This window comes from Heliangelus exortis, chromosome 17 (assembly GCF_036169615.1).
Source record: "Heliangelus exortis chromosome 17, bHelExo1.hap1, whole genome shotgun sequence".
Lineage (NCBI taxonomy): Eukaryota > Metazoa > Chordata > Aves > Apodiformes > Trochilidae > Heliangelus > Heliangelus exortis.
Genome location: NC_092438.1, coordinates 4406428 through 4421310, shown reverse-complemented (window position 1 = coordinate 4421310; position 14883 = coordinate 4406428). Strand labels below are relative to the sequence as shown.

Genomic DNA, 14883 nt, shown 5'->3' with positions numbered 1-14883 from the left:
CACTGAATTCAATTTCTGGAGTCCATTTCTCAATCACTTGGAAGCTGTCTGCTTTCCTAAGGGATGCTCTTATTTTAACAGTTCAAAATTTACTGCTCTACCAAAACAATGAGTTATTTGCTCCTCATGGGCAAAGGAGTTCTGGTACTGTAGGTGATAAGAGTGTTACAAGGCTTCTTTATCAACCATATTATAGCCTGAGTTATTGCCTTCAGCTTTTCTTAATCTGATGTTTACAAATACTTGTTTGCATCACATTTTGCTGCTGCTGCTTTATCTCCTCCTTATCTCTATCACTGAAAGCTGGTTCTGTCACCCTCTTGTTACCCATTTTATGCCTCTGTTGACTGGCTAGTTGTAGCATCATTATGTCTATGTTATTGGAAGCAACTTTTCATTGTTTTTCAGCACTCTGCTTCTGAAAGCTGTGATTGCAAAATCACACAAAGCAATTCTGTTGGGTTTTTATTTATCTCCCTCTGCTGCTATTAACATTTTACTGAAAGTAATTCCTAAATTTTAATATTTTTTTAGTAAACATCATTAGCACCTGTCTCTCCCTTGAGACAAAAATTTAAACAACTTTTTTGAAAGGTAATCTTCCCTCCCTTTAGATTTAGAAGTGAAGGAGACTAACATCTGTTATCAAACAATGTTTTATACAAAATTTGAAACCATTGATAAGCTGTTAGAAAGCCTTTGAAATCTGTAGATTTGTACTTCAGCTACGCTAATTATGTCTTACCTAACTGTTTTTCAAAAACATTAAAAGCTATGTGCCAGATTTCATCCTTGATTTCTGCCAACAGGAGTTTCAGAATGTATTTCTGCTTATTTAATTAGCTCTTCCCTAGTAGGAATTATTTTGAAGGTATTTGGGCATAGAGTGATGAAACAGTATTGAAAGGTGCAGGAGTATTCAGTGATCTGATTGTATCTGAATGTTAATCTGACACTGAGTGTCCATATGTTCCTTGTATTCTATTTTATGAAAACCCCAAAGATACTCTGCCATCCAAATTACAAAATTACATTTCCCAATCATGATTAGTCTGCAAGTCTTTAATTCACTGTTCCTTCTATTAACTGGTGACTTAGATCTCTTGTGTCAGCTTTCTTCCTTTGAAGGAATATACACTTTTGGTATGGAATCATTCAGCATTTTGAAAGCAAAAGGATAGATTTGCATTTAGATTTAATTTGAAATTACATATTTTGAGTACCCTCCAGGATACTTTTCTCTTAGTTTAAAAAATTACATTATCAGAATATAACCTGAATGTATTACCTTAAGTAATAAAATCTTAAATTTATTTACTTTTGGCAGGATTTTGTACTTCTTATGACTGGAAAGTTTTTTAAAAAAGAAGCTCATAGAAGGCAGCAGCACTGGGAAAAAGAACAACACATAATGAATTCCCAGGTAAAAGAATTTTAATTATCCTTGAACTGAGATGAGATTCAGAGGGTGATTTCTTTTAAAGTATGTAACTAGAAGAAGTTGCTTATTTTGCAAAGACTTTTGTTGTTGCTTAAATTTGAAAATAGCTCGTGAATTTTTATCCAGTCTTTATATACTAATCCAAAAGTACCTTGTGATGATTTAGCTTTAATAATATTTTTAAATTGGAGACAGTATGGTTGTTGCATGGAATATTGAATAACTTGCTTCAGAAAGTGGCCAACACTCACATGAAAAGAGCAATTGTGTTTTAGTTTGCTGTTTGATATTCTTACTTGGAGTTGGTGCCCACTGAAGGCTCAAGCAAGATCTGTCCTTGCATGTCAGGGCACTAGGTGTGTACTGAGTATCTCTTTAAAATGGGTCATTATATTCAAACATGGTAAATTTCTTACCACAAGCTTGACCCTTCTTAAATCATTCTGTGTTTATGAACCTGGCAAGTTTATATAGCAAAGCTGTGACAACGTGTGCTATCTCTAATTGAGTTCAGGTAAGATATGTGGTGTTGAATATATTTAACATATTAAACTTAACAACTCATACTGTGAAACTGCAGTGTGGTTACAAAAGTCCACGAAGAATTGCTGAAGTGTGACACTATAAATGGCTCCCATCCTGGTAGTGTTGAATTGCATTTTCATGAAGTTCCATATATTGGAGATGTATTTCTCTTAGGTGCTGATCCCAAATTACCTCTGCCCATAATTGTCTTCCCCTGCTGATAAGTACTTAGTTGCCTCTCTCTCTAAAAGTTAACAATCTGTTGAGGTGCAATCCTTCATATAGTTTGCAAAGTGCTTGTGCTCCTTTGGGAACTGAATTTGTGATAAAATTGTGGAATATGTCTAGAAATAACATTGAAAAGTATATTAGAAAGAATTCATCTGTAGTTAAAGATTGACTTTGTTGTAGTCTGGCTGCAGCTCTGCAGCAGGAATAGCCAGGTACCAATGGGAGAGAGAAATCAGCCTCTCACATATGTTTTGGCTGTCAGACTGCTTCTCTGATGCATACCAATATGTTAGGGTCACAGATGCCATCAAAGTCTTTTTCCTTTTCAGTACATATCCTTGGGGGCAAAGCAGGTACAATCACTGGTATCTGGGAAATTGTAGCATAAAGTAAATAAATTTGAGGCTACAAATTCTGTTCTCCTTTCTTGACTGTTCTACATCAGAAATATGTCAACATTCACACTTGGATTACATATTAGAAAAAAGGTGGGGCTCGGAAGGTAGGAAGCAATTTGAAATACAGTGGACTGAATTTTAATGTGATTGTCCCAAGAAGAAATTGTCTTTTAAGTATTAATTTGAAAATATGGGCTGATGAAGTGTTGTAGGGGAACCTTTGGAAAAAGACATTGTTAATACATTTGCAGTAAAAATTTGATACTTTACTGTCTTACTGTGTCTTTGGACCCTTTGGAAGACTCTCACCAAATGTATTTAGTGAGAATGGTGTTTTTCATATTTTCTTCATTACTCTTGATATTCAGCACTGATGGTCAACCTCTGAGCTGTTATCCTTATCTCTGTCTATCTGTTTTTCTCAGTAGGCTGATCTTTGATTAAACTGCATTCCTATGGTATCCCTATCTGAGCCACACTTCCAGAAACTTTTTACTTCTGTTTCTTAAACAAAACCCACTTAGGAGTGTAACTGTTCAGCTAAAAGAATGCCATTTTCTTTCTTATAAATCCTGTTTTCAAGGAGAGATGTTTAATGTGTTTCCTCAGCAAAGCCTTTGGTTTCAATGATTTGGTGCTTTAAATGCAGGTAGAAATATTTCAATCAGTATTTTTTTTAAGGTATTCTAACCAACTGTGATTACTTATTAGTTCTATTATTCTGTATTAATACGTTAGGGGCTAATGTGCTTAAAAGGCAGGGTATTCTTAAATTTCATTTTCTTTCTCATAGGAGTAAGTTGAGAGGCATAGCTGCAGTGTTAAATAAATGGTTAAGAATATTGCAAGAGCCTCTTTCAAGAAATATATGAAAAGAAAGAAACTGTATTAGGATGACAGGAGAGTTTGTCCTTTAAAGCTTCACTTAACTTCTACTCTTTGTCATTTCAAGTCTAAACAGCAGTATTAGCAGTACAGGTCTTGATTGTAAATGTGATTTCTACATGTAGGATTTTCTTTTGAAACTTCTTCTAAAGTATTTTTTCTTAAATTATTTGAAGTGTCTTAGAAAACATGGCTGCATACAGTTACATGAATGTCTAATGTGGTTGTATAAATATCTGAGGTGACTACTGCAGTATTCTTGGTTCCATGTGTTCAGGTCTCCTTGTTGTTCACAAGCAGTGATGCTTCATTGCTGAGCTTCCTAAGAAGCTTAATGTTTGTCACTATAGAAATTGCATTAACTGTAAGAAGAAATCAGTAAATACTCAGTGTTTATTAAGTTTGGATATCCTGAGATAAAGTCCAGTGCTTCCTAGAACACATCACTCGGACACCCTGTTTTACTGTTAGTGGGGCAGAAAAATTAACTGGAGAGGTGTGCTTGATTTAGCAGATACTAGGGCATAAATATGTTTGCAGCAAACCAAGAGATTTTCCAGTCTGTCAGTTTTGGTTTTTTCACAGAGCACATGGAAAGGATACAGTTCTCCAGTGAACAGATTTCAAAACAATTTTGATCCTGTCCCTTCGGAAAGCCTGCAAACTCTTTTAGATTAGTGTTATCTACAGCTTTATGAAATCATTTGGACTTAAATACTGACACGTTTAAGATGAGACTTGCTGTGTGCTAAGAACAAACTTGTGCAAAAGCTTGTTTGGTATGACCTAATAGTCTGACAGCAAAATATTGATAATGGTTCTGAATTTGTCATACACTTGATACCTTAGCTTAAGTATGGTAGCTCTTCACAGGTCTGTGATTTAAAACCCTGGTATGTAAAACAAAAGACCACTGTCTCATAGTTGATTTAATGGCACTACTGTTTCATGTTCTACTAGTGTTAAAGTCTACCTGAAGAGCTGCTCTTTAAACTCTTGACCATCACTTTGGTGAACAGTTGGAAAGTACATTGTATTTCATCTTTTCAGCATGATTGTCAGATGGTGCATGACAACTGACAAAACCAGTTAGAGGTGACACCTGTGAGTCAGTGTGTCTAAATAATTCTGCCCAGCCTCCAGCACGTGTCTCTGTGCTCCCAGATGAACCCTTTTGAAATTACTTCTCATAACATTTGTAGGAAAAAAAAGACAAGCTGTGCCTTTTGTTATTTCTGTTGCCTTCATCTTCCACTTACCTTCAGCAGATTTTGATACTTGACTAGGAAGACAGTCACAAAGCTTTATTTTTTTTAAGATCTTCCTGCATCTCCTCCAAAATGAACTGTTGGGAAATAACCATGGTGATGCAGCTAAAGTCTGCTGCACAATTAGGCCATGTGATTGGCATGGAGTCTGAAAAGATTCCCTCCTGTGCTGGTGTGCTGTCACTTCATCTATTCTCACCTGTGTCTCTGCAGATAAAATGCAACCTTTTCTGTGTGAAATGTCCAAGAATTATTTCCCCCCTCAGGAAATCATGGGAGAATGTTCTCTCTAAATACAGAAGGACATTTGACAACTCCTGCGCTCAAATAACAGCAAGTACTAGAAAAATAAATTCATGTATTGTATGTAACCTGGACAAAAACACTTGTAGGAACACAGGTGAAACCTACAGTGTACTCATAGCTGTAGTGCTGCAGTTCTTTATAGGATAGTATGCAATAATTTGGATTTAAAGAAGGTGTAAGAGAAGTCTGTAGACCAATTTTCTGCTTCTAATTCTGGATTTTTTTTCTTGCCTTTCTTACTGCACCTTTCCCTTAAGCCTTCTCTTCTTGTATGTTATATTCAAGCTGAAAGATGCTTCAAATGGCCTCTTACTCTCTTTGCACATTAATTCCACCCTAGCAAAATATTTTCCTGTTCATCCTGCACAGGTGGAACTTGGCATACTGATACCTCATGAGGACAATGTCAGTATGTCCAAGGTACCCCTCAAGCCACAACTATTTGTGTTGTTTTCTTCTCTTGGGGCAGCACTATGCACAGTCTGTAAATCTCAGTTGTGTGAGTTCTGTAATCTAATTACCCTGCTTCATTCAACCAGCTGCTACAAAGAGATGAAAAGTAGAAGTCCCTCTGCTACCCATTATGAGCAGGTCTTGCTGTGTTTGTTTTGCAAAAGCATTAATGTTCCACAAAAATAACAGGCTCAAACACTGAAACTTGCTGCTACACATTGAAAAATAACTTGAAGTTTCATATAAACTATAATGCAGTCATGTGAATATGCCAGATCTTGTCTTACTCAGACTGAAAGGGTCACTGCTGATGGGCTTTGGTGTGAAACTCTCACAATACTGCCTTGATACCCAAGATACCTTGATACCCAAGAAATACCTTTTTAGTCTTGGTGTAGGTTCTTCGGTCAGTAGCAAATTATGAATACCTCTTCTTATTATTAACTCCATGTTGACAGGTGAATCACTATCCTCTCTCTCTATTACTATGAGTGTGTGAATTTATTGACCACTGTGATGAGCTTATTGGGAGGCCCTAAGTTGGTCACATATGGCACTGTTATACATTTGGTTTAAGGAAGAAAATAAATTTGTAGCATTGTTAAAGTCAGTGAAATTTTTTACACTGATGCTTAAAGCAGTTTTCTCCTGAGTTTTAAGTACCTTCGTGCAGGGAAATACTAAGATTTCTGGACAGAAAGCTCCTAAGTCTGTGTGATAATTATTTTATGATGGTATTATGTAGCTGCAGAAGAAAATCTGTTCACTGTGCATCAACACCTGTCTGTAGATAGAACTGCCAGGTATAAAAATAATTTTGAAAATGAGAAATGGGTATACTTTGGTTTCTGGGTTTTGTCTTTTTTTTGGTATATATATCACGTCTTTTGTTTTGACAAAAATAAGCAAAACAAAACAACAAAAAAAGCAATTTCTGGTCACTGTCATAGCTCTGTCTACTGAGAAGTAAAGTAATCAGTTTTCTTCCAGCAACTGCAAGACCTGCTTAAAAAGTGCTTTGTACAGTCCCAGGTGGGAAAGTGGATGTAAATCAGTTCTTTTACACATCTCGCCTTACTCAGATATAGAGGGTTCTGTGCATTTTGCTCAAAATGAGTTGATCTCAAAGTGTACTGCACTCTGGTTGGAGATCTACCTTTGTGAACTGTGAATCAGAGTTTCAAGCAACAGCTTTTCCCCAAAAGTAAATGGATTTATAATAAATCAATTTTCTTGCAAATAAAAATGTCAAACGTTGGCATTTCTAATTAGCAAGGCATGTCAGCTTTAAAAAATTTAATGTGTCCCATGTCTTTACTGCATAGTCTCTTACAGCTGTAATACTGTTCACTTGACATCTCATAAATAATGATTTTCACATGAAGACTTCTGTATGGAAGACACTTCAGATTATTAAAATGAATTAATACATGAGTTTTATGCATTGCAGAGAAATGGGTAAAACTAATACTGGGTACTAAAACTCATCAACAGGCAGCATAACTTTGGATATAACTCTTTGTATTGTTGATGTTATGCAATAACCTCCCTTCTATTAATATTTCATATAGTTGGGTCAGCAAAGAAAACCTATCCTGCACTATAGGAACTCCCTACATGAAAGCAATTTGGTATTTCTTTTAGAGAGAATAAAGTAATCCACAGTCACAATATGATCTCTTTTCTGGGAGCTTAAATGCATATGCAAGTTAAAAAAAATGCAAGAGGTGAAGAAAAATTCCTGTTTCCATGAGGTGATATTTTCACTATTGTTATACTACCAAATTTTAGTGCATTTCTGAAGCTGAGAAGGTAAGCTCATGTAGGGCCAGATGAATTTCAAGGAATTCCTGAAAAAAAGAAAACCAACCAACCAAAAACCCCAAACCCACTTGTCTTTTGCTTTAAGGATGTTTTGTTTTTAAATGTTTTATCTAATTCCTGTAAATAGGGCTCTGATGAAAGGAGGGCTTCTGACTAATCTGTTATTGGCCCTTGGGGAATACAAGAGTTTTGGGGTCTAGGCAAAAATCAGACCTGGTCAGGGTTTCTCACTGGTTCAAGTAGGGGAAAATATTCTGCCCTTTGTGGGAAGGGGAGTGCTGGCTAAGAGTGCTCCAAAAAACTGAGTGTGAAGGGCCTTGTATTGACGGAGGCTTGACACAGGATTGGAGTGAAAAGGAGATTCCCAGTGCCCTTTAATTTCCTGTTGCTTTTCTGTCTTTTCTCTTTGTTCTCTTGTTCCTTTATTTTTAAGAGGTATTAGAGAGCAGTAAACTATCCTGGCAACAAAACCTGCCTAGTCTGTCACCAGGGAAGGAATTATTGTGAATTCCTATCAGTTACTTGTAGTACAGCTAGCACCTAGAGTCCTCCATCAGACACAGCAGTGTTGGATGTCAGCATAACAAATGGGCAGACCCCACTTCAGACGAACTTAGTGCCTCAGGCCCAACAAGGGAAAACTCCTTGAGATGGGAAGGTGTGCAAATAATGAAGGAAACTGTGTAGCATGCAGTCTTGTAGAGAAGTATGGGGAAAGGGAGCTTGTGTCTGCTGCCCCTCAATGCCTGGGACTGTGACTGCTTATATACTTCCTGTCCAAATTCAGCTCCTACACATCTCCTTATTTTTCAAACAACTGTGGCTGTGCTTCTTGCTAGTCTCCCATCCAGAGTATCAGGACAATCTGAGCTGGCATTTGTCATCTGTTACTGAGGAAGACATGCTGCCTTCCCCAAAGGAGTGGTACAACTGCACTTTCTTGTAAATCTTCACTTGGTTCATAGAGGACAGACCTGATGGAGCACAATGGATGTTTCAGGGGCTGGGGGAAGGTAGAGCAGTGGGGCTTGATGTAATTGTGAGTTGGTTTCTTTGGGTTGTTGTCCTGGTGTCTTGCTACTATATTTTCATCCTCTTGAGATGCTCGATTTTAACCAGTTCCTAATTCGCGAGTCAGGGGTGCTCTGAGTTTCCTTAGGGTTTTTTCACTTGCTCAGACTCTTCACTGTTATTGAGGTACTGATGCAAAGTAAGAAGACAGAGAATAGTATCAAGTATATTGCACTATCTTCTATAATCTTTCTTGCACACACACCTAGTTCTGTTCTAGATAGGATTTGGTTTGTTTTAAATTAGGTTTAGCAGTCAGTAAGCTTTGTTTGTCCCAGGAAATGGCCTGCTAGCATAAGGCTACCTATTGCAGTGCACACACCAGATAATTTTGTGCAAATTTTTCTTATTCTCAGGACCCAAGCTTGAGGTACTAAGCATTCTTCAGTTTACTTGGCATATGTGATGTGGGTACATTTTTATTGCCCACATTCCACCTCTTCATTAGTCTCATTCTCTGTTTTCATCTCCTTTGAAATGTCAGGATCTGCCACTTCTCTGCCAATTTCACGATGGCCCCGAACTGTGCTCCAGTAATTTCTGCAAGTGGAGAGGGCAGTGTCTCAGTGTTTCTTTTGGATTATGTCAGGTTGGACACTGTGTACTGAAGCTACATTTTCTAGCTGTCTTAATCTTTGAATACAATTATTTAGGATGGAAGCAGAAACCTGTGACTGAAAGGGACCTATTTTTATAATTATATTCTCAATATCATGCTGGTTATTTAGATTATCTTTTATATATGCGATTGTTTTATCTGGTTTTTTTTTCCTGGTTAGGTAAAAAATAAGGAGGTTTGACAAAACAGATGATCATTTGTGTGGATCTGTAGGTTTCCCAAAACTTCTAGTGGCTTGTGATACTCAGAAAGAGAAGCCATGAGAAGCAATGAGAAACTTTCTCAGCACACCATGTGATATTTGCCATTTCTGCTTTCCAACAAATAGGGTTGGTTTTTTTGTCTCCTGATTGGAAAGTATTTTTATTGAATATAAATTCTTTAGCCTTAATGTTGAATAATGGAAAACAAACTGTCAGACCTTTCTTTTCACTGCTTCTTCTGTGGCCATATGCAACAGCACAAAGGACTCTGCATTCCTGGTATTTGGTACCCCCTTTGTTCTGCACTGAAATTATTCTAGATGTGCAGTAGTGATGATTGAAGCATATTGCAGCCATCCAGGAATCATCACACTCATTGAATTCAGCATTTCTCTGGATGAAAACCCCTTGCCCTTGAGAGGTTACAGTACAGGAAGGGCAGCAAAATCTCATCTTATTTGCTGAACCTTTATGTTAATGAATTGCGTACTCTTATAAATAAGAGGATGTTCAGATTTGTAGTTAGCCATCTCTCATCCAAAATAAAATTTTATCCTGGTCTCCTGTGGCAGGCTTTGCAGCAGAGATGAGCTGTGCAGCCTTCCTATCAACACTGCATGCTGAGATCCTTCTTTCATGCAAATTATGACTTTTTCTGTGAGCAAGTGATAAGCTTTTTCAAATGGCATGGTAACCTAACAAATAAAAAGCTTCCTTCTGCGCACGAAGGAGTGGCTTTTTTTGTATGCCTCTTAGTGACCTTAATTTCTCTGTGATTAAGTTTTGATCTTTTAATGATTTCACTGTGATTGTGTGACAGAAATGAGGGACAATCAGGAGAAACTGGCAATCATTGCTTGCAAATGAGCTCATTTGAAAAATATGTAGAACAGATTTCAAAATTCAACTGCACTGACTTTCTCTTCAAATTAAATTACTTTGTATTCTCCCTGTTCTCCCTGTTATTTTGTTATGAAGATTGCTCTGTTACTGATCAAGATCACCAAATATAACTTGGCTGAAGTAAATAACAAAAATAATTGGATAAACCCTAGAAAACTTGAGCCAATTATTGTTTCCTATGCTTCTTATTTCACATTAAATGTTTAGGGAGCTCTATTTCTGAATAATTCTGAAAAACAATTAAATACAACATTAGTATTGTAATGTTTATTGTAAAACCTTATGGTTCCACTGTTGGAACAAAGAAGTCTCAAAGATTATCTCAGGAGGAGCAATAGAGAAAAAATAAACCACTAGTTCAAGCTAGTGATCCAGACTCTAAATGCCCTTGCTTGAACAGACTTGGAAGTATTCCAACAGCTTCACGGGTTATTCATTTTAACTAAGGTATTTCTCTGTACATGATACTAGCATCTGATCCATGCATGACAAAAAAGGCATATAGGGAGGCTTGTTGTAGAAGATAGTTTATAGAAGGAGAATATTAAGCAGGATATTAATTCCTGTACAGAAGTCACAATGATCTATTAAATGCATAGAATTTTTATTATTTTGCCCTATCTTAATGTAACCTGCTTAAATCTGACCTAATTTGTTTACAATAGTATTAAAGTCACTGACTTAACTTGCTTTAAAATAGATGAGAGTTAAATTTAGGCTCATATGTCCAAACTGAGGAAGTCTCCATTAATGCCACGTGAATTTATAGTTCCCCACTAACTTGAAAACTGATTGCACCAAGAGATTCTTTTGAGCAAAACAGCTGTAAATCTGTAAATCTTACAGCTGTTTTCATGAGAAAAAGAAAGTCCCACACAGTAGGGTTGAAATCATGACTTTAGATTCTCCAGCAGCAAGGGAATCCTGTACACGAAATTGCTCTTTACTAAGACTATAAATCAGACTTTTACTATTGAAAAAGCTCTGCTGGCATTGGATGGTGTGATGATGGTTTTCCTCTGTTAGATGTTGGTTTTACGACACATCTTTCTTGCACATTTTTCATTTTAATTGGGAAGAAGTAGACTAAGGTAGGAATAATAGATAAAAGCCACTGGAAAGATTCAGTGAGCCTTCAAGAAATGTATCTATATCTACAGTCAGACAAGACAGGGTTTTGCACTACACTGAGCCCAGCTGCTGTCTCTTCACATATTTGCTGAGGACTAAATCCCCTTTCTTAAGTGGCTTGAGTAAAAATTTCTTCATGACCAGCAAGGAGTGTGGCAAATTTTTAATAACCATTTTGTTGTAAAAGCAACAAGTAGAACAATAAAGATGCAGCATGGTGGTGACTTTGATACAAGAAAATAATAAAGATTATTTATTGTGGTGTTCTATGCATATTGCTTCAACCTTTCATGTTAAGCATGCACAGTGAGAAACCCAAATAACATTGTATGTTTTTTCCTTTTCATTTGTAAACACCTGTATTTGTGGATTCTGTATCTGACAGTTTTAACTGTGACAAGTCAGAAGATTTCCTTTGCACAGTTAAACAGATCTGGATCACTAGACCATTCCCTGTTGAATGTGAGAGAGCCAGTCAGGGGAAGGAAAGACCCAGACAGCTGCAGGTAGAGAATCAGTGGTGGTACCTGAAGTTTTCAGCTAGCATTAATATAATTATTATGAGCAGGTCCTCTTTGAGAGGTGTCACTTCTGATTTATAATTACACAGTGCCATCATTTATAGCTATTTGTAGAACTTCAGAGCAGTATAGGTTGCAAAGGGCCCCTGGAGATCATCCTAATTCCCTGTTAAAAGCAGGACTGCTCAGATTCAGCCTGTAAACAACTTATGTGCCTCTGCATAGCGGAGGCAGAGTTTGAGAAAAAGCCTTGGTGTTTATTTAGACCTAAATAAACCAGTCTTGATGGAAATCTGTAGCTTCTGATAGAATACTAATGTGTCTAATCTGGTTTTCTAGGAGTGTCAGAGAGAAAATTCAGGCATTCACGTGTTTTATTTATTGCTAGAGTTGACTTTGACCCCAAGTTTTAGATGAAGCACAGCTTTTCAGCCTGGTTGTGAAAGGAACTCTAGCAATATATAAAACAAATTAATGCCTGGAGTTTATCCCACATGGGCCAGAAGTATCAGCCTGTTGAGTTACCTGCATAATCTCCCCCCAGTGACCTGGATGTCAAATAGGAAAACACATTGGGCCAGTCTATAGAATCCTTCTGCATATTAGAATATCCTAGGAGATGAAACTGAAGAGGTTACTATGAGTGCAGATAAGTTCCTGTACTCACTCCAACAGAAATCAAAGTGAAGCTTTTGTGTCTTCCATGTGTATTTGAGCCAGCTCATTTAGAACTAGTCAGGAACCCTTCATCTGGCAAGCATGATGTCTTTTATATATTTTCTCTGTGAGAAGCTGTGAACTAAAATCAAATACCAATGAAGTGCCCATGTACTTTAGCAGGAACCCTGGTTCAAAGAAATATGGGCTCTAGCAGACCTTTGAAACATCTTTGTAGTTACATGTTATAATGTGGCTACTACTTGATATGTAAAATGGTCCTTAGCTGTGTGGATTTGGAAACACCAAAAAAATTGTATGGCTAACAGCAACCACAGGTGATTTTGTGCAGACAGCAATATGTCTCAAGAGCATCCTAATCTGAATGTTTTTTTCCAGCTCCCATGCACTAAAGTGGCTTAAATGGTTACTACAGCAGCGTTTCCAAATATATCTTAAGGGTATACTGTACAAAATCAAAAAGCTATCATAAAAAAAGGTATTGTGACTGAATCCCAAATCTGAGAGAGCTCTTTAAAACTTCACTTGGCATCACTGTTTTAAACAATATAAGTTGCAGAAGTATTAAGAAAAGGGTTCTGCAGTAATTAAAAAAAAGAAAATGCCAGGGGGATAAATCAGGGGATTTGTGTAATCAGGGGAGGGGGATAAAATGAAACACAACAAAAAATAGTTACTGCAGAGAATGAAATGCAATGAATGGTCAGTGTAGCTTTCCTGGTTCTTGGAACTGTCAAATCTGAGGTGGTGTCAGATGTTGCTTTTGGCAGCAACTTTGCTTCAGAAAGTTATTTTCAGGTTCAATAATTTCAAACCTGTGTCTGTGACAAACTGGAGTGTGGGGAACAAGTACAACTGGCTGGGGCAAAAGATGTAAGCACAGCCTGCAATAGTGTCTGTGTGGAGACTGAATTCTTTTTAGCAGCTTAAACAAATCTTAAACTCTATATACACAGCCTTAGCATGATTAAGTTGGTCTTTACTTGGTTTGATCTAAATTACAGTAAAGCTGAATTAAGACACATGAAATAAGCTGTTTAAATTCTGAATTAAACCATCTACATAATTTTATAAAATTTAATCAATCTCCTTCAAATTCCCAAACTTAATTAAAGCAATAATCTTTTCTAAGATCCTTAAGTGCTTTGATGGTAATCTGAGTCTGAAAACTCAGATGCAATATTTGGGGAGTACAAAGGCCATGTCTTTCTCAAACCCACTGGCTAAATTTAGATAGCTCATGTATTATCTTTACAGACAAAGGGCAGATTGAACAAAGCATGAATGAACTCGCTCTGAGCTGACAGAAAGTTTTCTTATGCACCTGGAGAAAATGACCAGTGGAAGTTTTTGTGTTCATGCCAAGTACAAAGCTTGCTAATTAATTTTATCATAGTTTAGAGAGTGAATGGAATTCTGTTACTAAGGCTGAATATTTTTGGCAGTGTTTTAGGGCAAAGATAAGAGATCAAGATAATGAAGTATGAAAAATAAAAATGTTTTGATTCCTTCATTGGAACAGCATTGAATTTACACTCAAATTTTACATTTAAAATTCATATCTGTGGATTAATTATATCCTCAAGGAATGCAGAAAACCGTTTTTCATAGGTATGAGAATTATTATTATATTAATATTATAACACATTTGGGGTTTTGAGTTCATACTACAAAATAGATTTCTCTTTGATATAAGGTTTTATTTTAATCAGATAGGTTTTCTGATTTTATATAATGTGGCAAAAATCCAAATTACTTTCAGTGTTTGGCTGACCTTCTTCCACTACCTATTTTATCTGCTAGTTAGAGACTAAATGCCTCTGAAATTATCATCACAGTAGTAATTTTTCCTTTTTCTTTCCACCTTCTCCCCCTGAATGTAATCTAGCATTTGTAGGGCATTTATTTAACAAGTTGAAGTCAAAAAACCAAAATTAGGTGTACGATGCATGCTTCCACAGGGATTCTTCAGGAGTTTGTCCATATGCTAAACTGATTTCTCTGCTTGTGTTTGTTTTGCTTGAGAGAACTTTGCCAAGGTCCAGATGATGTCATTGCAATGTCTGGCTCTGTTAGAAAGCACCAAGAGAAAATAATTTAAATGAGAAAAACAGTAAATTGTCAAAGCTTTTAAGCTTTTTTTATAATGCGTCATTTTCAGGGATTCAAAACCAACTAAGTGCTTTAATTCTTCAACTATGGCATTTTGTTCTTTGTTGAAGCATTGGATTTAGGGCACTTGTTGGGTATTAACACTACTACTGAAATGATTTGCAGTCTACCAAATTCTCACTCGGAAGGAGGGAGAAATTCTCACTTTGAAATACATTTTTTTGACCATCAGTCCATTCTCACAAGGTGTTTTCAACTATGACTTGGGTTCAACCATATGTATGAACAGGAAACTAGAAATGCCTCCCTTGTTT

General features: G+C 36.7%; 1 long non-coding RNA gene across 1 annotated transcript in view; it reads left to right on the top strand.

Annotated features, from left to right (window-relative positions):
* Positions 1 to 14883, top strand: part of LOC139803986 (uncharacterized) — a 187137-nt gene that overhangs the window by 19528 nt on the left and 152726 nt on the right. Inside the window, exon 3 of the long non-coding RNA XR_011729241.1 lies at positions 1328 to 1423. This is a non-coding gene — a long non-coding RNA (uncharacterized lncRNA). The remainder of the gene's footprint in view (positions 1 to 1327; positions 1424 to 14883) is intronic.